At 37.3% G+C, this 22261-nt stretch overlaps 1 protein-coding gene across 3 annotated transcripts in view; it reads right to left on the bottom strand.

Moving 5' to 3' along the window:
• The window catches only part of NLGN1 (neuroligin 1), a 2101123-nt gene extending 2099594 nt beyond the window's left edge, over positions 1 to 1529 (bottom strand). For 2 of the 3 annotated variants that reach the window (XM_044070138.1, XM_044070139.1), the window contains exon 1: positions 570 to 1528. The gene's annotated coding sequence lies outside the window, so the exon portion shown is untranslated. Of the gene's footprint in view, positions 1 to 569 lie in introns of all 3 variants that reach the window. The other variant, XM_044070136.1, reaches the window with a different exon arrangement.
• Positions 1530 to 22261: the final 20732 nt, after the last annotated feature.

The raw sequence follows: 22261 nt of genomic DNA, 5'->3' as shown, positions 1-22261 counted from the left end.
AAGATGGATACATTTTAAATTATGCCATTATTTAGTTAATACTCAGCTGTGGATTGGCCATGCATACAAATGCATTAGCTTCCCGTTCTGAAAGTCTCGCATATCCACCGTCAGGTACAGAACTCAAAAACATTATCTTAAATAGGTGGTCCAAGAAATGGTGCAAAGAGTGTGGGACAGCATAGAACAGGAGGATACAATAGTACAAACTGTTGTGTGAAAACGGCCACAGCAGAGTGTGCTGCTTAGTATCCCACTAAATGAGAGCATCATTAGACAAGTGCAGCCTGTTAACCTTGGTGATGCTTAAAAAGGATTATGCCTCAGTTCTGCTAACTTGTAGTCCTTACACAGACTGATCACAGCCAAAACCCTTTACATTAGTCACCGAGGTACAATACCCCATTTAGTTTGATGTTTCCAAGTAGAATCTGTGTGTGTGTGTGTGTGTGTGTGTGTGTGTGTGTGTGTGTGAGAGAGAGAGAGAGAGAGACAGACAGACAGAGAAGACATAAAGAGAGGCATTAGGAATAAACAATGATACATAAATAATATGTATGAATATTTACCAATTAACGCTGGGCAGCCTTGGCCACCGTAACTGACTGTTCACCAGTCTTTAACATTCAGTCTAAAGACTCCATGCAGTTCCAAGGTATCGATTTATTTCCCACGATGCAGACCAGTCAGGAATCTTGTATAATCCCACTATGTACCAACCAGAAAAAAGATAAGAGAATATTGTTTTCCTCCCATGATTGCAGTCTGAACCAGTTTTTAATCCAAAAAAAAATTAAAAAAATGCTTCTGTCGGGCTGGAAGTGCTCCAGGCAGAGTTTCTTGCAACAAATTCCTAGGATTCCAACACAACGCTTGGAAGCTAAGGGAATTTTTCTTTTAATTCCTCTTCTTCGGGATCCCGGGTTCTCTGGCTGGTAAAACGCTGAAATCTCTTTCTCTTCACATATAGGTTAGGATTCGAAGTTGAAGTTTCCCGAAAAATGGTGCAAAGATACCCCTAGCGGCTCTTGAGAAACATTACAAATCCAAAAAGCACGAATTCAAAAGCAGCAGTAAGCTGGCAGTACAGTTCTAAAGGCGCGCGAGGGGGGGGGGGTCCTCAATTAAGTGAAACCTCAAATAAAAGGGGCAAGATTGCGTGATCATGCTGCATATGTTGGCGATGCCACAATCATTACATCCTGTATATTACAGAGTCAGAACCATGCTCTAAGCAGCGACTGCTGGATGTTGCCTAAAGGAGTACACTTGTTCCTTGTCTGTATAGAAAGAGCCAGTCCCTTCCATGTACAGCTCTCATACATATTCAAGGCACCATTCAGACACACTCAGCACACTGGCTCCTTGCCGCCATACAGCGCTTTAAATGAAATACTTACAAAGCAACCACTTTCACCCCTGCAAAGCACCCGAAAGTGCTGGGCTCACAGTGAGGAGGAATGCCCAAAGGGCAAGGAAACTGAATTCACCTTTGGTTAGCACAGTCTGATTTCCCATCCCAGCTTTTGATGGGGGGCTGATTTTTTTTTGTAAGGCGTTGTAATAACAATTGACGGACTTGCTCGAGCTTTGCTGCTCCAGCACAGACTACAACCGGTTCATGTTACTTATTACAAAAACCGTTTACATGCTCCCGAGTTGCTTACGTTGTGCCATCGACTCAAATGTTTCTGGCGTCCTCGACACTTTCCTTAAAACTGTTTAATTGCTTAGACTCCATTAAAGATGTACCGAATAGAAAAAAGCTCCAAGCACAGAAATAAGACAAACGTTCAACGCTCGGTGCGTGGTTTCTTTTGGTGCAATTTAGTAATTTTTGTAATTATCGGCATCCCCACTCAGTACATATTTTATTCTCTTGCACAGAATGGCTGGCAGTTTTTACTTGACTTCAGGCCCACAAGTTTTAGGGAAAGTGGAAGTTTAATTCTAGTAAGTGGAAGAGAAATGCGGACCAGAAATCTCAAAAGAATTAGGGGCAAATCCAGAACTAATCAAGGACACACGTACAGAATAAGAGAATGCGAATTAATATGCATTTATTGAAATAAAGGACGTCTATAACTCTTAATTATTGTCATTATTAATTAGGTGTCAATTCACCACCTTTTCTCCAACAATCACCAGCTTTAGGAGAGAATAAGAGGGTTACAGCCAAAATTTGAGTCAAAATCTGGGACATTTGAAAGGTATGTCCCCCCTAAGATCAGTACAAAACAGGGCTTCAGTTAGCAGCAGGTGCATTTCCATTAATTTTGAGTCTTTTGATTTCTGAAGAAGTGTCAAGTGCTGCGTGCACAATCACATTCTTTAAGAAACAGAGGAGGAAACTAAGGTTACAACAGCTTTCCCAGTTGCCCTGTGAAGATACCCAATATGTTTTCATTAGGGTGATACTAGTTTATCCAATAAAGTGAAGCTAGTTCCCTTACCACAGGAGCAGGTGTGCTATGTGTCATAACTCCTAATACACACACACACACACACACACACACACACACACAGACATGTGTGCGTGTGTGTGTCTGTGTGTCTCTGTATATATATATATATATATATATATATATATATATATATATATATATATATATATAAATATATATATATATATATATATATATATATATATAGCATATATATATATATATATATACTATATATATATATATATATATATATATATATATATATATATATATATATATATATATATATATATATATATATATATATATATATATATATATATATATATATATATATATATATATATATATATATATATATATATATATATATATATATATATATATATATATATATATATATATATATATATATATATAAATATATATATATATCAATGTATTGACTGGGTAAGTGAACTCCACTTACCACTGTCTCTTTTCAGTGTCGACCTGGGCTCAAAAGGCATATACAAATGCCAGGAGTAAATCACACAGTATTGGGAATTTATACTGACAGCTAATTTAAATATAAAAGATGCATAAATATATACAATGTGTACTAGCAATTAAGTACATAACTCTCAACCATTCATTTCCAAAATGTGTAGCACTGCCTCTCATAATGTGAAACAAGTGGGTAGAATGTGAAACTTACTTAAAACTTCAACTAGGAAGCCCAGAGGATGCTTAAAACGTGCTGCTTTATATTTTAAAAAATAATTTTAATGAATTAATGATTCAGTATTATATATTATGCATGTCAGTTAAAATATTCGTATTACTGAAGGTGTGACAGACCTCAATATGAAATGGTGAAGAACATTGATACTTTAAGACTCATAATAAGGATCATTACTCATAATGAAATACACTTAAGTGATATGGTTAAGTTGCAGAATACCAGTGTGGGTCAACAACTATAAATTTTAGCCATCGTCATGAAAGCAAGCATACTTAGCTTCTCTAAGTGGGTGATCTTTAAGGCTAGCTTTAAAGGCTAGCAATTTTTTACTTTGTGACTTCCTTTGATAAATTATTCCATGTTGCTGTTCCTTCTGTAGAAAAGGCTGTTTCCCTTGTAACTGATTTAAACAGTGAAGTCGCTAGATTTAGGTAAACATCTTGTGTACCTCTTAGAAAATAGCTTTGTTCTTTAAGGGGGTGCTTATGCCTTGGAAGGGCAATAACCATGTTTTAGAATTTTGAAGTGTATCTAGGAGCATGGAGAGCTTAGAAGGTACTGAGGGAACCACTTAAGACCCTTACAAACTTCACAGTGATATATTGGGTGCAGCTAATAAGGCAATTCTGCATACAATATTTTCTACTATTTGTAGTTTTTGAGTGTTACAAACTGACTGAAGACACATAAAGTGCCCTCATGTTCAAATTTTGCTGTTCGTACATTTCTAGCACTAGATGTCCTAGTAGTCAGAGATAAGAGATGAGATATTGTGTAACACAGTTTTAGCTGAGAGAGTGGATATATGGCTAAACATTGACTCAATATTTGCTGACACCAGTTTTACTGGAATACGTTAGTGTCACATGTAAGTACAACAAAACATATCATTAACTATAAATGAGGTTTAGCTAAGCATTTTGGTGGTTATCTTGTCAGTATGAATTTTAAAGTTGAGGGAAAGGTCAAAAGTAAGATCCAAGTATTTCTGTTCACTAACCTTAGGAACAATGGTGTCTTTGTTATCTTTAAGCAATAGTGTCTCTTATTGGGTTAGTTTGTGTGATATAGTAAATATCATAACACAGTTTTTATTTGGGTTTACTAGGAGTACATTTCTAGTGGCCAAATTACATAGGTCAAGGAAGTTGTCTTGTAGGTTGGATTGAAGGCTACGGAAAGATTGCTTATTGGGTTAGTTTGTGTGATATAGTAAATATCATAACACAATTTTTATTTGGGTTTACTAGGAGTACATTTCTAGTGGCCAAATTACATAGGTCAAGGAAGTTGTCTTGTAGGTTGGATTGAAGGCTACGGAAAGATTTATGTGAGTGCAGAAAAAGGAGGTCACCTGCATACATTATTAGGTTGAGATCAGGGATGCCAAACAATACAGCCTTACAGTGGTTAGCTTTGGAATGCTAGGGTATATTTGTGACATAAACACAAGAAGTAGCATGTGTCCATGCAGCAAAAATCAAGTAACAACCAAATAAATCAAAAATGCTCACTTAATGTTCTCCCAGTCTTGGTAAATCACTCAGTTGATGTTAAGAAACAACCATCAAGGAGAGTTTGTTTGTTTGTGTCTTTCGGCTTTTCCCGGTTAGAGGTCGCCACAGCGGAACTCCAGTCCGCTAATGATTGGCAGTTGATTTTTATGTACCGGCTTGCAAGGCCTGACACACAACCTTAAATGAAGGTACGCCCATTCACGCATGCCTCCATGCAGAAGACGCTCTAGCTGAGAATCAAACCGGACAGTGTTTTACTGTGAGTATTAAAACAAAAAGAAGAATAGTTTTAATTTGTTCAAGAAACGTATCTTTCAAACAAAACACTTAAAAGTTAAGCACTTTCATCATCACTGGTATGATTTCATCAGAACTAGTTATCCATTATATAATACAATTGTTATATAACACTGTTCAGTTGTCACATGACTTTAAGGAACTAAACAAAATTCAGTTGCCATGGAAAACTGGTAGAAGCATAGGATGTAATGTGTTCTCAACAGTCATTCAGTTGCCTAGCAAAGAAATCAGTACCTTCCACTCACATAAGTAGTAAATGAAGTAAATATGTAAAGAATTGTATATTAGTCATACCAATTATAATGATTCTTCATACTGAAGTCTTACAACAATCTTAAAAATATCTTATATAAAGATTAAGAAACAACTTTAAAACTCTTGTAAAAAGCTAATAAGAATCTTATAAAAAACTTATAAAAATGAGACAGCATTCAAAGTAACGCACTCTTCATCTTCAATGCAGGTGTAATGTAAATATGTTCATTGAGTAACAATTGGCTTAAGTATTGGTGTCATTCAAAGGGGATCCAATGCCTGTCAGCCTGGGATGACATGCTCGACAAGCCACGATGCTTCACTAGGGACGGCTTGCACCTGTCACCCCTGGGCTTTCAGATATGGCAAAGGCTCTTGCCACCCCCATAGTGCCTTTTTTAGGCAAGGCTCAAAAGGCAAACCCACCTCCACAGGTATCACAAGGGATAAGAAACTAAGAGTAATGCTACTCAACGCCAGAAGTCTAAACCTCAAGATGCACGCACTCGAAACTCTCCTTAGCATGGAGAACATCGATATCTGTGCAGTAACAGAAACCTGGTTCAAGGCTCCTGAGAGCACTCCAGCACTACCAGGTTATACCTCATACCATGCTTTTCGGCCCCAAAACTTGGACCAAACCACAAAAGGAGGGGGAGTATCAATATTCGTCAAAGATAACCACACCTCCAGGTTGGTGGCACAGCACAAAGCATCAGAGACTGTCCATGTGCAACTAACAGTGGGTAAAACTGCCTTCCAGTTTATAGCCTGCTACAGACCACCCTCCCAAACCCAGGAACCCCATTCGGCCTTCCTGAGAACACTGGAAAATATGAAGGTCTCTCCAAACACCATTATATTGGGCGACTTCAACTACCCAAACATAGACTGGGAGCATTACTCTAGCTCCAACACCCTAGCCCAAAGGTTCCTAGAATTTATAAACTCAAATGCTGTGGAACAATGTGTTACCACTCCCACAAGAGGGGAAAACATACTGGACCTGATCATCACCAACATGGGCGCTCTATGCTCCAGACCAGAAGTGTATCCCTCATTGGTAAGATCAGACCATAAACTAATCTCACTGGATATTCACATCCCAACCCCACCCCCTGCCCAGAAAACCACAGTGAAAACTTCTCTAAAGCAAATTTCACACTCCTCAAAACCGAGATGGAATCCTTCAAAGCCCCCGGGCCTGTGGAAAATACGGCCCAGACCGCAGAATCCTTTATAAACGCATTCTATGAACACCTTCAGGAATGCATGGATCATGCGATCCCAAATAAAACCAAGACCCAATCCTCCAAAGGCAGACGTCCTGTCTGGTGGACCCCAGCCATAAACAAACTATACAATAGAAGGAGGAAGCTACTACATGATAGAGCAAAATCCCAAAAAGGGAAGGCATCTTTGATCAGTATTAGCAAAAACTATGGGCACTCATAAAATCGTCTAAGGCCAGCTTCGAGAGAAAAATTGCACAGGACACTAAGGATAATCACAAGGCTTTCTTTAGTTATGTTAGGAACCTGGGTGGGAATTCCCAGATATGCTCAGAATTAGTCCAAAATGACAAAAAATACACCAAACCCACAGACATTGCCAACATCTTAGCTGACAGGTTCAGCGCAAACTCCCCCCCCCCACCAAAAGGGTAAATATCTATCCCAGCAGGGTGCTGCCCCCTGACATCTCAGATGCTCAGGTAAGAGCCGCCCTCTCCAAAGCAAAAAACACAGCATCAATGGGACCAGACGGTGTCCCGGGCTGAGTCCTACATGAACTCCAAGAACAGCTAAACCCAAACATAAAACTACTGTTCAATCTCAGCCTTACTACAGGGTATATACCCAAAGAGTGGTGTACAGCAACAGTGGTCCCTCTCCACAAAGGTGGTGCCTCAACGGATTCTGGAAACTATCGCCCCATAAGCCTGACTAGCTTGGTCTGCAAAGCTATGGAAAGGATCATTATGGACCTCATAAATAAAGATATTGGGGACCTACAGACACTGGATCCTACCCAGTTCAGCTTTGTTAAGGGCAGATCCTGCCTCTTAAACCTAGTCGATTTATTTGAAACAGTCACCAAGGCTATTGATGAGGGGAAGGTGGTCCACACAGCCTACCTGGACCTCGCAAAAGCCTTCAATACAATACCCCACTCGGGCATTATAGATAAGCTCACCAGCTTAAATATAAACCCCTATGTCACTAGATGGGTTGCAAACTGGCTCAAGGACAGAACCCACATGGTTAGAATTGCTGAAGCCATGTCAGACTCCAAACCAGTTACAAGTGGCATCCCACAAGACTCAGTCATGGGACCCCTCATGTTTGGTATATATTTCTCGGAGGTACAGGCCAACATGGAAGGACTGTGGCTGACCAAGTTCGCAGATGACTGCAAACTAGGCGCCATAATCGACTCTCCAGCCGACACAAGCATCCTACAAAAGAGCATCATAGAAACAGACAACTGGTGCCAGAGCCATGGCCTCAAGCTAAACGCCAAAAAGTGTATAGTCATCCCCTTTGGCAAAAACAAAGTGCCCACAAATTACCACATAGGTGCTAATCCATTAAGTATGGAAGAAGTAATTAGGGACCTGAGGACCCAAGTTGATAGCAATCTCTCATTTGAAAACCACTTGGCCAAAGTGGTTAGAAAAACATTTTATATAGCCCACCTAATCATGAAGGGATTTACATCTAGATCAGGGGAGGTCATTGTGCCTCTTTGCTCATCCCTCATCAGGCCCATAATTGAGTACAATGTCCCTTTTGGGACGTACCTTACCAGACACCTGCAGCAACTGGAAAGACCCCAAAAGTACCTCACCAAGAGAATCAAAGGGCTCAAACAGATGCCATATGCTGCCCGGTTAAAGAAACTCCAGCTCTACTCAGTGGCATACCGCCTGCTCAGAGGCGATCTGTGCCTGATGTATAAAGCCATGTCCAACCCAGAATTAATGGACATGCTGCACCTCAGAAAATCCAAATCCCATCGAGCTGCGCACTCGAGAGACTTGAACCTCAGCACTGAAATAAATAGGACATGCTGGAGGGACAGATTCATAACCCAGAGGCTCCCTTCACTCTGGAATAAAATCCCAGTCCAGGTTAGGCAGAGTCCCTCATTGACTCTCTTCAAGAGGAATCTTGATGAGTGGATGGGAGATAGTAGGTTTACCCCGGGTATCACTTCTGTGTCACTGTTAGACAGAGGCACAGTATACTAACCTCGAAAAAGGGCATAGCAAAATTAATTTAAAATGGGTGGCGAAAGCCAAACACACTCTGGCTAGGCTTATAAATGTCCTAGGGCAGATAGCCTAGTATGAACCTATGAACCTATAAACCTATGAGTCCTGGAAAGTTGGCAGCATTTAACTTAAGTTGCCATTCTAACTCTTTATATTCTAAAATGTTTTCGCAGTTTCCTCCCCTTTCATCAATAGGGTTGATCTCTTAGACGCCGAATACAAATTTCTTAAAACCTTGGCATGCCACAGAATGTTTATAGAATGCATTGTTGGTGTTTTTTTTTTTTAATATCATAGTTGTGTTCATACATCCTTTTCCATAAGGCCTGCTTAGTCTTTCTGAGATAAAAAGCAGGACAATTGGTCCACTTTGCTAGGTAAATTACCCCCACTAGTGTGACAGTTCCCTTTTACTAAGTTGATCTTAATGCTTGTGTAGCAATCCAATGTATTATTGGGGGTGTCCATAATATAACTGCATTGGTTACAGCTCCCACATTTTTTGGTGCCAGTCTGCCAGTATCAGTATTATGTCTACCAGATTGATGTGTTCTAAAATTTTCTTAATGTTCATACCAGTTTTGTATATGAAGTTGGGTTTCTCTACCAATTTATGGTAAACGTCATCATCTATCTTAAATATATTCCAGTTGTTCTTAATAATATCTTTGATGTGCTTGCTTTGTTCATTATATTGGAGTATCAGAGCCTCTGAAAAATTGTAGAGTTAGTTTTTGATGCAGTGGATTCAGTTGTCACTAAAGGTCAGGAATGGATGATAGGTTTGTATTTGCCCCCCCCCAGTCCTTCAGTATTTGTTTACCAATGGTGGATAATGATTTCTCTGGGTAACCTCTCATATTCTTGCTTAAAAAGCTCAAGTTTAGAGCACATCCTGGTGGCTCTGACTAACTGCCCCTTAAATAAATATTAGAAAATGTGGGTTTCCTATAAATCATAGTTTCAAATCTATTCAGACTGCTATCCTTGTAAATGGTCGCATCTAAATAGTTTAAACTGTTCTGACCAGTCTGGTAGGTAAACTTTAAAAAATATGTCATTTTGTTCAGATATGTGATAAACTCCACTATTTTGTCACTGGGGTCATGCCAGAAAATAAAAATGTCATGAAAATTGAAACTTGAGTTTAAAATATATTCAAGTTTCCAGCTCACCATCACCAGATTAGCATATACAGGGGCACATGCTGCAGCTGTACCCACTTCCTTAAGTTGTTCAAAATATTATCCTTCAGGGAAAAAAATATTATGTAAAATAATTTCCATTAAATCCATGAAGAAATTTATAAACCAATTTTCTAGACTTGTAAGGCTTAAAAGAGCTAAGTGAAAGCATTTGAGTCCCTACGTATGTGGTATGCAGCTGAATAAATCCATTACATCTGTTGTTACAAAAGTAACACTGTCACTGTAAAATTCTTATTTAATCTTCTGTAAAAAATCCCAAGAATCTCTTAAAATATGATTTATAGGTAAAAATATCTCTTTCAATGTCCTGTCCACAAAGATGGCAAGGAGGTAAGTTTTGAACCCCGGTCCTGCCATTATTAATCTTAAAGTGGATCTAGAATGCCTTTATGCATTTTTGGGAACCCAAAGATGGACTGTATAATGGGGTTCTTTATAATAAGAAATTGTTGTTCCTGGGCTGAAATTGTTCCTTTTGTCAAACAGTCATCTTAAAAACAGGTCAGTCTTCCTGTATGTTATAAAAATTTCATTCTTTGATACTGCTTTGTATTTGTCATAGTCTAAAAGCATATTAGAAACCTAACGGAGTAGTCATTCCAGTCCATGAAAGCCAAACCACCTCCTTTATCTGGTTTCATAAACCTTAGCTCCCTGTTAATTCTGAGAGATTTCAAAATTTTGTTCTCTTCCCTGGACAGGTTTTGTATGTGAGTGTTAGAGTACTTTTCCAATGCATATAGATCCCTTTCACAACACTTTTCAAATATTGCCACTAGGGGGTTTAAGGGAAGGTTAAAAATACTTTTTTTCTTCCACAGTAAATCATGTTCCCTTAGTACTATGTCTGATTCATTAGTGGCAACTAAAAAGTATAATTTTATTATAAAGAGTTTTAACTCTAGTAAAGTATTTCTTATGACCATACATTTGTGGGGTACAAATTTGATACCCTTGCTAAACAAAGAAAAATTACCTTCCTTGTATTTCTATAGAACTGTTATTAAAAATGCTAAAATCTTTAAAGGTGTGTAAAATATTATTGTTTGAAATAACTATTTTGTTGTGTAGATTAATATCAATTACTTTTGGTTCCTTTGTTTTTTCCAGTAGCTGCCCGTGGTTCTTGTTCCATCTACTTGTTTCGTCCTCCCCATGTTTAATGTTTCCATCTGTTGGACCTCCTGAAAAGGGTGGGCTTTGTAGGGGGGAATAGATGGTTGTAGAAAAGTGTCTACTGGTGTAGTTAATTCTAAATTCTCATTAGTCTTGGAAAGTGGGGGAAATTCATCCAACCCTATATCAGTAGTCTGCGTCCTGTTGGTAGATACTCTGTGTGGAGGGTTAAGTGGGGAATGCTCATGAGTTTCAAATCTAGAAGGAATATAATTTTTGGAAGGTGCCTCGGGTAATGGATATACAACATTGTTGTGGTAATCATTGCGACCGCGCATCAGCTGTCTTTGTTTTCTTTGTAAAACAATCTTACAATTCTGTTCAATTTTTTTTAAAATGCTAGTATAATTGGGTTATAACATGTTAAACAACAATTCATTTGTAATTCTCTAGTTTAAAGTGTTAATTTCATCAAATAAATCAGAAATAAAGTTTACATTTCTCCTGATAATAAAGTCAGTTAGTTCACAGCCATGTCTATCGAACACAACAGTAAGTTCTAATAGTCTTTGGTTCTTGCAACTATTCCGTTGGGGAATTTGTAATTCTCACCCCCTTGGGTATCCTCCTAGTCTTAATACATTCCTTGAGACAACAGTTATCTAATTGAAGATTATGCACTGTAGTTAATTTTCTTTTGAATGTCTTTATAAGTTTGGCCAGTGTGTAGTCATCTGTAGTAGGATTTGCTGATAAGGCTGACATGTAGAATTCTTGATTTAACCAGAAGTTAAGGTCCTTGGGTGGTTCAAAGGAAAATCCATCGTTAAAATTTAATTTGTTGTTGTCATTTTCTGCCAAGACAATACCATTCTTTCTGCTATCTCTGCGATGGTTGTTTGTTTCTTAACATCAACTGAGTGATTTACCAAAACTGGGAGAACACTATGTGAGCATTTTTGATTTATTTGGTTAATATCTGTGATATACCCATTTTATACCAACCCTGAAATCAGATACATCACATAGATAAATAAACATTTTCTTTATTCCAAAGTAGCGAACAACAGAAGCATATGCACTGTTCACCCCACACTCAAAAGACAGCTCACCTTCTAACAGTTTGGAAAAATAGACTCAGATTAGACAATGCAGTTTTTTTATTGCAGACATATCTTGAAAGAAATTTAAAAGGGCAAAACTATACTCTTGTACAATACATTACAGCTTTTGAACCTACCACCCCTCCTATTAAAAGCAATTACACTTTTTCATTGCTCAAGTCCTGAGAGGAAGCTGTTACACATTATAGTCTTTGATATTATTTAATATAAATAATGTAAATTACAACTGCATATATTCTTTATTTTTCATTTGCTGCACTAATGTGTATTTTCATAATACTCTTTCCATCTATCACTAAATGTAATTCAGACTTTCTTTGTAGTTCCAAGCAGAGACTGAATATTGTCACTGCTAATCAGTTTTTTACTTTGTAAATAAAATTTAAGTAAATTGTATATAAATAAATATATAAAACAGATTGTCTTCTGACTCATAGACATCGCTGGCTTAGCATTGGTAATGTTCACACTCAGGCAGAAAACCCCATCTTTATTTTGTGGTATGGGTTTCTATAGTGTAGTGTCAAATCAAACTTTCTCAGAGGTATTTAGTCATTTTTCTCATTGCAAAATGTGATCATCTTATAACAGTCTTCTTGTTACTTTGCTTGGTAGTACCCTTCCATTTGCACTGGTTATTCTTACATGTATGCATTTTTTTTTGGCCAGAATCATACCCATTTAAAACTTTACTTTTCTGAAAACCCAGTACTCATCCCATGTTGTCCTGATACTGCTGCATGACTTATATGAATGGATATATGAATAAATGTTGAGTCAGCATTTGTTGGCAGTATATCAACTTACAAAAATGTCAGTGTCACGCATCACTGACTATTATTTGTTTATAAAGTGGGGAGGAATATAAAATGCATGTTAGAATGTGGGGCTTGTGGTCAATTTTCCAACATTTTAGAAAAAGACTATTATTTTGGATCAGTTTCTTCATCCTAAGATATACTTGACTGATAGGACTGTGGATCTAAAGGTATTGCTTTGTGGTGAAAGACAGAAAGGCAGAAAGGCAGAAAGGCAGAAAGACAGTTTTGTAAACGTATTTATGAGCACAATTATGTCATTTCCAAGTGTAGTCTTAACAATGCACTGTTTAAACACACACAGGCATGCAACAATTTTTCCAAGTTTTTATTTGGGATATTGGAGATCGTTCCCTTCAACAGTAGATGTGGTTCTTGGGAAACCAAAATTGAGTATAAAGAACTATTCTGGTAATTAAAACTAAATGCATCTTGCTACCCTGGTCCTAATGAGAACATTTCTATTTTCCCGGTTCTCAAACTAAGGGCAGCAAAGCTATAGTTACAAAATCTTTTGTTTGTGTATAGTCTAGGACTGTAGATTTTTAGCAAGCATTTCATATTAATACATGTTTTAACCATGTGTTTTGAAACCAGAAGCATACATTTTGTCAACTTTGACCTTTTCACATAACTTCCTTTTGGTATTTATAACAGCACTTTAATGTTTAGTATTTTGTGTACAATTTAGGACATTGTAGAATTTTAGCAAACATTTTATGCTAATGTATGTTTTAACCAAGTGTTTTCAAACCAGAAACACAAATTTTATTTTGTCAGCTTTGAACTTGGCATATGACTTCCTTTTGGTATTTATACCAACACTTTTATGTTTTCAACGGTTCTGATGAAGTCCATGGTTTGCTCCTATGAAAATGTGTAATAGTTTATGAGTTAATCCTTTCATAGAAAAAACTATTCCTAAAAAGTACTGATTAATGTCTGCTTTATCTCCATGCTTTAAGGATTCCAATCCTTCATGTATTATTGATCCTTGACTGTTGCAAGAGAGCATAAAACTTATCTTGTAATCCTGTGATTCCTCATGAATACTGACTAGTTTGTCCTGGAATTATTTACACTGGAACTCCGTGTATACATTTTGTCTAAGCTTTTCTTTATAAACTGCTTAGCTGCTTAAATTTGCTATTCTTGAACATGTCAGAAATAACATCCTTTAATTGATCTCTAGAGTTTAAAGTAAAATGGGACTTCATATTCTTTTTGTGTTGGTGTTCTACTGTAATTTAAAGCTCATGACTGCTAGTCCTCAAATTATACACATAACTAACTAAATAACTAAATAAATAAATAAACACTGAATGTAAAGGAGAACAGTGACTTGCAAACAGTGCTGGAATTTCAATAATGTTTTGCAGGGTGGCTAGGCACTGCATCTCCACACCCCCATTATTTTATGAATTGTTTTGAAGGTAAACTGACATGCCAATAAAGAAGAGAAGAATAAAATTCAGAAAGCTTGTGGTTATATAAGGAAATGTTATTTATGTATGTATGTATGTACGTATGTATCCTTCATGTCACTTTCTCAGCTTAATAATTCTGGTAATAAATAATTTCTGCAAGATTCTTTTCCAAAGTAACCAGACACAACTCCCAAATGCCTCTTAAAGAAATAGCAAAATAGAGTAATGAGAGTCTCATTTGAGCAACTATATGTTACCTGAGAGTACCACTAATTGACTCACAGCATTCGTTATTTCACTCCATGTAATTCACATGATACATGTTCCATTGCTTCCCTGGCTCTAATTTGGTTCTAATCACACACACTCCACATTACTAGGGAGCCAAACCATTCTTTTCTATATCATATTCAGTAGGAGAATCAGCATAATAGATGGTATAATAATAACACTGCCACTTTATAAGCTGTACCATCTAAAGAATCAAAAGTTTAATTCTGATAATGAGTGCTGCGGTAGTGTTGTCGCCTTGCAGTAAGACGCTGTCCGGTTCGATTCTCAGCTAGAGCGTCTTCTTCGTGAAGACATGCATGAATGGGCATACCTTCGTTGAAGGTTGTGCGTCAGGGCTGGTAACTCGGCACGTAAAACTCAACTGCCAATCATTAGCGGACCGGAGTTCCGCTGTGGCGACCCCTAACCGGGAAAAGCCGAAAAGACACAACAAGTGTTATTCAAGCAGCTTTTTCTTAAGCTGACCTTCTTTATATTACTTTCTAATGAGAGATCAAACTATTTTACAGTGATGTAAAATCAGTGATATCATTAAAATGCAAAAATTGAAAAAGAAACAAAAATAGGAGTATAAAGAACAGGTGATATTTATTTATTTATTTGTTTATTTATTTATTCCAGTTTGATTACCGGGGAAGTCCACTTGGTCAACATGGCCCATTTTCAGTGGAGGCCCGGGGAGAAAAGATCTGAAAATGCATAAAAAATATTACATACAGGATTTCAACACAATCAAAAATTTAGAAAGCATTAAACAGTTTGCAGAAATACGATCTTTTCATTTACTTGATTTGAAGTAATGTTTTAAACCAAGTTTAATCAACATTATTCCTGTATCAAATTTTGCAAGTGTATTGACCAAAACAATACTTCTGCAGTGGTACAGCGGTACCGTTGTTGCCTCACAGCAAGAGGTTCTCCTGCTCGATTCTCGGCTGGAGTGCAGGGAGTGCCTTCTGTGTGGAGTCTGCATGTCCTCCCCGCGGTTGGGTGGGCGTTTGAAAGACATGTGTAAATGGACGTGCCTTTGTTGAAGGTTGAACATCGAGCTGGCACCTCGGCATTCGTCAAAATCTACTGCCAATCATTAGCGGACTGGAGTTCTGATGTGGCGACCCTTAACCAGGAAAAGACAACAACATTGACCAAAACAATATCCATAAGCCTGAAAAAGCAACAAGAAGTAAATAAATAAGCCCATACATAAAAATATGAAAATCAGTTTTACAGCTGTCAGTCACCATACCCAGTTCCATGAATCCCACAGAGCAGATTGCAATATTAAATGTAACAATTAAAGCTGCTGCCTGTGTACTTTGCCAAGTGGAATAACAAAAATGTTTTTGAGAATTTGCATTCTGAAGTCTCTTGTCCCAATTTCTATTTCTAGAAGAAGATTAAAATGACACAGTCAAATGCAGCAGAGTCCGGCTATGACAATACCCATAAAATGTCTAGTGCTGGTACCAATCAAATGTTCTCCTGCTATTTCCACTCATTTCCCTCTAGGTCAATTTAGATTTACATAGACTAGAAGAGAGAAAATACCCTTCTTTCTATATAAAATTGGAATCATATAATACTCTGTCAAAAGAAAGCTGGAACAAGCTGTCAGTGAAGGCAAATTATCAGTAAATGCAAGATGTTATATTCTCATGGACATTGTATTTACGTTTAGAATATCCGTTATAACAAATTGTCTCTTTCAATAAAAGGATAGCAAAATTATGAATGTACTATCCCCTACTTGAATAAACTGGCTTAACTACTTTCTAATCTGCTAAATTGAATGATGAAACCAAATTTCCTGTACCTGAAAGTATTTCCCCTGATAGTTATTAAGATTCAAAGGATAGAATCCCAACTGTTACAATACCATAACAATGCAAGACCTTGTCATGCTGCACAGGACCCTGCCTTCTAAATCACTCAACAACTCCTTAGAAGGGAAACCTATTGCAGATGCTGCCATAAAATTCCGTGAAGACCCCAGAAATATTTCTTAATAGACAAACCAATGGAAAAAAAAGTTGTGGTATGGTAAAGAAAGTACAGTTACCATAACAATAGATGTTCAAATGATCACTACTGCAGTAACCTTACCTACAGGGGTTATATCCTGCCAAGGAAATAACAGCCAGTCAGCTTACAAAGCTTCAGGACAACTTCCATGCACCTAAACTGTCAGGCAGCTCAAGCTGAGCTGGCTAAAATACAAGTATGGGAGCAAAGCCCTCCAGAGTTTTACTGTATGCAGAGACTGTGCTCCTCTACTGCTATCAAGGATCAGCAGTCAGCTTGGTGGTGCTCCTTTTCTAAATATTGTTTGTGTTTTATCAATTTCCACTTCATGAAAGTTTTGTGAAAGTGAGTTTTATGTTTTAACATACAGTAACAAGGCTTTATAATACATTTAAATGGAAGATTTCTTTTTTTCCTGTCAGTTTAAAAATTGTGTAAAGCAACTGAAAGCCATTTCTTCTGTGGAGAAATTGTCTTTGCTTTACTGTTTGGGGCTGACAAGTCCTTTAAAGTGCTTTTTAATGTGTTTCTCTGTGGAAAAGTGACTTTCAAAGACGTGTAGTGTTTATAGGCATCTGCTGCTTTTCTTCTGCAGGAAACAGAAAAAATTTTTGCTTGACCATGAAACAAACTACCAATCCCATGGTCAGTCCTAAAAGTTAAGCAAACAGCCCTTGCCACCTTTCATATATGTCATTTATATATGTGTGTGTGTTCATACATATATATATATATATATATATATATATATACACACACACACACACACACACACACACACACACACACACGTCTACATATATATATATATATATATATATATATATATATATATATATATATATATATGGATCACCTTCAGTTTACCGAAACGCCGATTCACCGACACGCGGAAGAGGAACGCGAAAGGACCGACAACGCAGTTGACCGACATGCTGAAATCCCGACAGCTGGAAGACCGACAAGGGGAATGTGTAAGCGCGACTTGGTAAGTATGCAATAGTGAGGGATTTAGGATTAGGGAGCGGACAGGTAAGTGTGCAATAGTGAGGGATGTAGGGTTAGGGTGTGTGAAAGGTGAGTGTGCGGTAGTGTCGGAGTTAGAATTTGGGTAATGTAAGTGTGTGTTAGTGACGGGTTTATGTTTTAGGGTGGGTTAAGTGAGTTAGGGTTAGGGTGCAGGTAGGGTAAGTGTGCGGTAGTGTCGGACCTTAGGGTTAGGGGTGGGTTAAGTGAGTTAGGGTTAGGTTGCAGGTAGGGTAAGTGTGCGGTAGTGTCGGACCTTAGGGTTAGGGGTGGGTAAGTGAGTTAGGGTTAGGGTGCAGGTAGGGTAAGTGTGCGGTAGTGTCGGACTTTAGGGTTAGGGTTTGGGTTAGGGCTAGTGGATATGTCATGTAGTGTACTGTGTTGTTTACGTGTAGTGTGTCGGTGTAATGGTGCTCGGTGTTTTGCGTTGTCGGTATTTGTTGTTGTCGGTCTTTTGGTGTCGGTGATTTGTGTTTCGGCATTGTGGCATTTCGGTAAACTGAAGGTGATCCATATATATATATATATATATATATATATATATATATATATATATATATATATATATATATATATATATATATATATATATTTATCTATGAACAACAAAAATAGAGTACTGAGTAAACTCTAGCAACAACACCAGCATAGATATCAGAAAAAAAGAAGTTGCAGAGTATAACACTTTAATAAATAAAATAACAAAAGTGAGCACTTTCACGATCTGCCCAGATCTCTTCTTCAGACTGTTACAAAATGACACAACTGCAGTACATTATATACAAAAAAGAACGTTGATCATTAGCACATTAAAAGCAATTAGTATTTCTTGTTAAACTAAGGGCATGTCAATATAGTATGAATAAAACACAAGTGTTAAAAAAGCTTTCAATACTTCAATGCCCATGCTTTGAGGAAGGGTTTGAGGGACACTGCATCATTAATGCCTGGGGGTTTATCTGCATTCAGTTTAATTATCCATTTTTGTTCTAGTTCTTCTGTCCTGTTAATCAAATCTCCTCCTCTTGGTCCTTCGTTAATAACTTCTAACACAAAAAATTTAAAAACATGATGTATATCTTCCTTCTCAACATGTTTAGCAAGGGCATTGGTTTTTTTAACAGCTATAATATCTCTCATATGTTCTAATACATGTTCTCTCAACATCCTATTTGTTTTCCCTACATAATAATTTTAAGCCATGGTGGTGCAGCGGTAGCATTGTTGCCCCATAGCAAGAGGTTCTCCTGTTCGATTCTCAGCTGGAGCACACTCTGTGTGGAGTCTGCATGTCCTCCCCGCAGTCGAGTGGCACTCAAAAGACATGCGTGAATGGGCATGCCTTCGTTGAAGGTTGGGCTTCGGGCTGGCACCTCGGCACCATAAAAAAAATCAACTTGCAATCATTAGTGGACCGGAGTTCCACTGTGGTGACCCCTAACCGGGAAAAGCCAAAAACAAAGAATAAACTTTACATATTTGACAAAAACTAACATATACAATGTTTTTAGTTCTACAATCTGCATAGAAACTTGCATCTATTTAAAATTTTTTCTCAGGATGAACAAAGGTAGTACATGAAAAAATATATCTACAGGCTGTGCATCTCCTACATGGATATGTCCCTTTTCTCTGTGAAAGGATTTCATGTCTAGTAGTCAAGATGGTTTATAGCATAGCTCCCTTTTTAAGGATTTCTTATTAATAAAAGAAAAATGTGGTATAGGGTCTATTACTCCATCTAATTCTTTTATTGCAGTTAGGATATTCCAGTTCTTCTTAAAAATGCTACAAAATACATTTATACCACTAGTAAAAGAAATAGGAAAACGCAGTTTAACTTCATTATCATTTCTACCCCCTAACTGTTGATCTACTACATGTTCAGAGAAGCAGGGTCGGCCTTTTGTACTTCTTTCACTTAGTGCATGATTTGCACTAGCAACCACTTCTGATTTAGAATAGCTTCTGCTAAGAAAATCATCTTTCAACATTTCAGTTGTTTGCATAAGGTCATTATCAAAACTATGTAGTCTCATATTCCTTAGCATCTGTCCCTTAAGGACATTTCTACTCACATGCCCGGGATGCATGCTATTTTTTTTTTGTAATAGACAGCTCTTTCTTGTTGGTTTTCTGTATAAACATGTACCTGTACTATTCATCTCTGATTTTTTAACCATAACGTCTAAACATTCAATATTATTGTATGAATATTTATAGGTAAAAACTTTAAAAATGTAGTTGTATGTAAATAATCAATAAATTCAACCAGTTCCTTTTCTGTTTTCCCCCATAAAATAAAAAAGGTCATCAATAAAACGTGTATACCATATCGCATGCTTACTATGTTCATGCCCTTGTAGTAGGAAGGTATTCTCCCATTGCACTAATGCCAGATTGGCGTAGCTATTGGTACAAACAGTGCCCATAGCTACACCAATCTTCTGTAAATAATAATTATCACAAAAATTAAAGTCATTATTTTCTAAAACTATCTCCAGTAATCCACATATTAACTCAATTTTATCATTAGAAAATGATTGCTTAATTGTTAAAAGTTCTCTAATATTCTCTATGCCCCATTGGTTGGGGATAACTGCAAAAAGAGAAGAAATATCTAGTGTAACTAGCATAAACTGTTGGTGTAAGTTAACTGTCTATACATATAACTTTTGTAAAAAAGTTCTAGTGTCCTTTAGGATCGAATCACATGTCTAGAACAAGATGCAAATTATTTTCGATAAAAATAGACAGTGATTCAGTAGTCCAACCCTTACTAGAGACGATAGGTCTCATAGGGGGGCATGTTGAAGTTTTGTGGATTTTTGGAAGCCCATATATAATGGGACTAATCGGATGTTCTGTTTTAAAATACTTAAATAATTCTTCAGAAATCATATGTGTCGTTAACATGTCAAATAGAAAAAATTCAATTCTATCACTCCCTTCAATACAGTTCTAGTTATTTGTATGTATGTCTCACTATCAGACAATAGGCTCAACATTTGTTCAACATAAAAACCTTTATCCATAACAATGATGCCCCCACCTTTGTCCGCTGGTCGAATTTCAATAAAATTTAAATTACATAATTCTGACAGTGTATACATTTCATCTTTACTCAAGTTGAAAAAAGACTGTGGTCTATCACATTCAAATGTCTCACGAATCTCTTTGTCACACACTGATACAAACAAATCTATCATAGCATGTGTTTTAGGTATAAAACAACTAGGCTTTCTAAAATAACCAGTCCTTGTACCAGTATCAGTATTTGTGCCTATTGTTTCAGGAAACAGCATTTTAAGAGTTAATGTTCTGCCCAAAAGTTTCAATATCTTTAGTATGTCTACCATGTCTGTTCTTTGGGCTGGTATAAAAGACAGGCTTCTGTTTAAAACAGCTAATTGCATATCTGTTAGTTGTAATGAAGAAAGGTTAACTACCAACCCTTTTGAATCCGGCTGAATGTGTTCATTCTCATTTGCCCAGGTACCGAAGCCTGTATTTGCCGTACTGGTGCTCTTCGTCCTCTGCTCCTTGATCTGTTCTTGATAGGAAGTGCAGTGTTCAGGGTAAATGGCTTGATAGTAGGCCCATTTACCTCCCTCAGTTGCATAGAAAAAGGAGGTCAAGAGCCGTTATCCAAGTCATTAGTAGCATTATTTTTAGAACTATGTGATAGATCTTTATCCATGAGTGTTTTATTCCATGGTTGTTCCATCATAGCTGTTAGTGTAAGCATTTCATTTCTGGATAGTTCATTTCCTGCATTGGTAGGTCCTCTGTTGAGTAGTCGATTTACGGCCTCAGTCAAATCCTGTGGTTGGTATAAAGGTTGATTCCTATTGGTGGAGGGTGGTTTTGATCAAGAGAACACTGCCCCCATTTGGAAATCATTCATGTCCGTTGTAATTTTTTAGTTTTAATACTCTGTAATCTCTTTTCATATTGTACGATAGTTTCATGTAAATTATCCATTTTATCACCTACAACATCCACAGGGAAAGTAGGATAAAGTTCGTCTTGCAGATTATTGAGTTCAGCTGCTAATTCTCTTTCTTGTGGTAGGAAAAAATCTATCAGCAAAAGCATATAGTCATAACTGAGCTGTAAATTCAGTTGCTGATGCCATTTCTTTAGCATTTCAGGGAACTGATCACTGTAAGTGGGCATAGTTAACACCCTCAGTCCTCCCGGTACTATCTTGTACCTTAAAGATGCTTCCATGTGAAATCTCTGCCACTGGAGTCTTTTAAATTTGTAAAGTTTATACTCAATGTTTCTGTATTTATCTTGAAAGGCCATACCTGTCTCCTCACTTACTTCAGCTGTATAGCCTCCTGAAAATATTGAATTATTTTCCATAGTAAGGATACAATTTAGCCGTTCTTTCTGTGTTTGGCTAACTGTACCATGTCCAGACAAATGGTTTGGTTCCACATCATAGCCCTCTGCCATGTCTCAGACTCTTTCTCAAAAATGCAAATGAACAACAAAAATAGAGTGAGTACTGAGTAAACGCGAGCAACAACACCAGCATAAATATCAGAAAAAAAGAAGTTGCAGAGTTCCACGATTAACAGGACTGACCCTAAATATAACACACACACACACACACACACACACACACACACACACACACACACACACACACAGTGTCACACCCTAACCCTACCTACCTGCATCGACATTCCATACCA

Source organism: Protopterus annectens, chromosome 4.part1 (genome assembly GCF_019279795.1).
Source record: "Protopterus annectens isolate FY-2018-M chromosome 4.part1, PAN1.0, whole genome shotgun sequence".
NCBI classification, from domain to species: domain Eukaryota; kingdom Metazoa; phylum Chordata; order Ceratodontiformes; family Protopteridae; genus Protopterus; species Protopterus annectens.
This window is presented reverse-complemented; position numbering and strand designations above follow the sequence as displayed.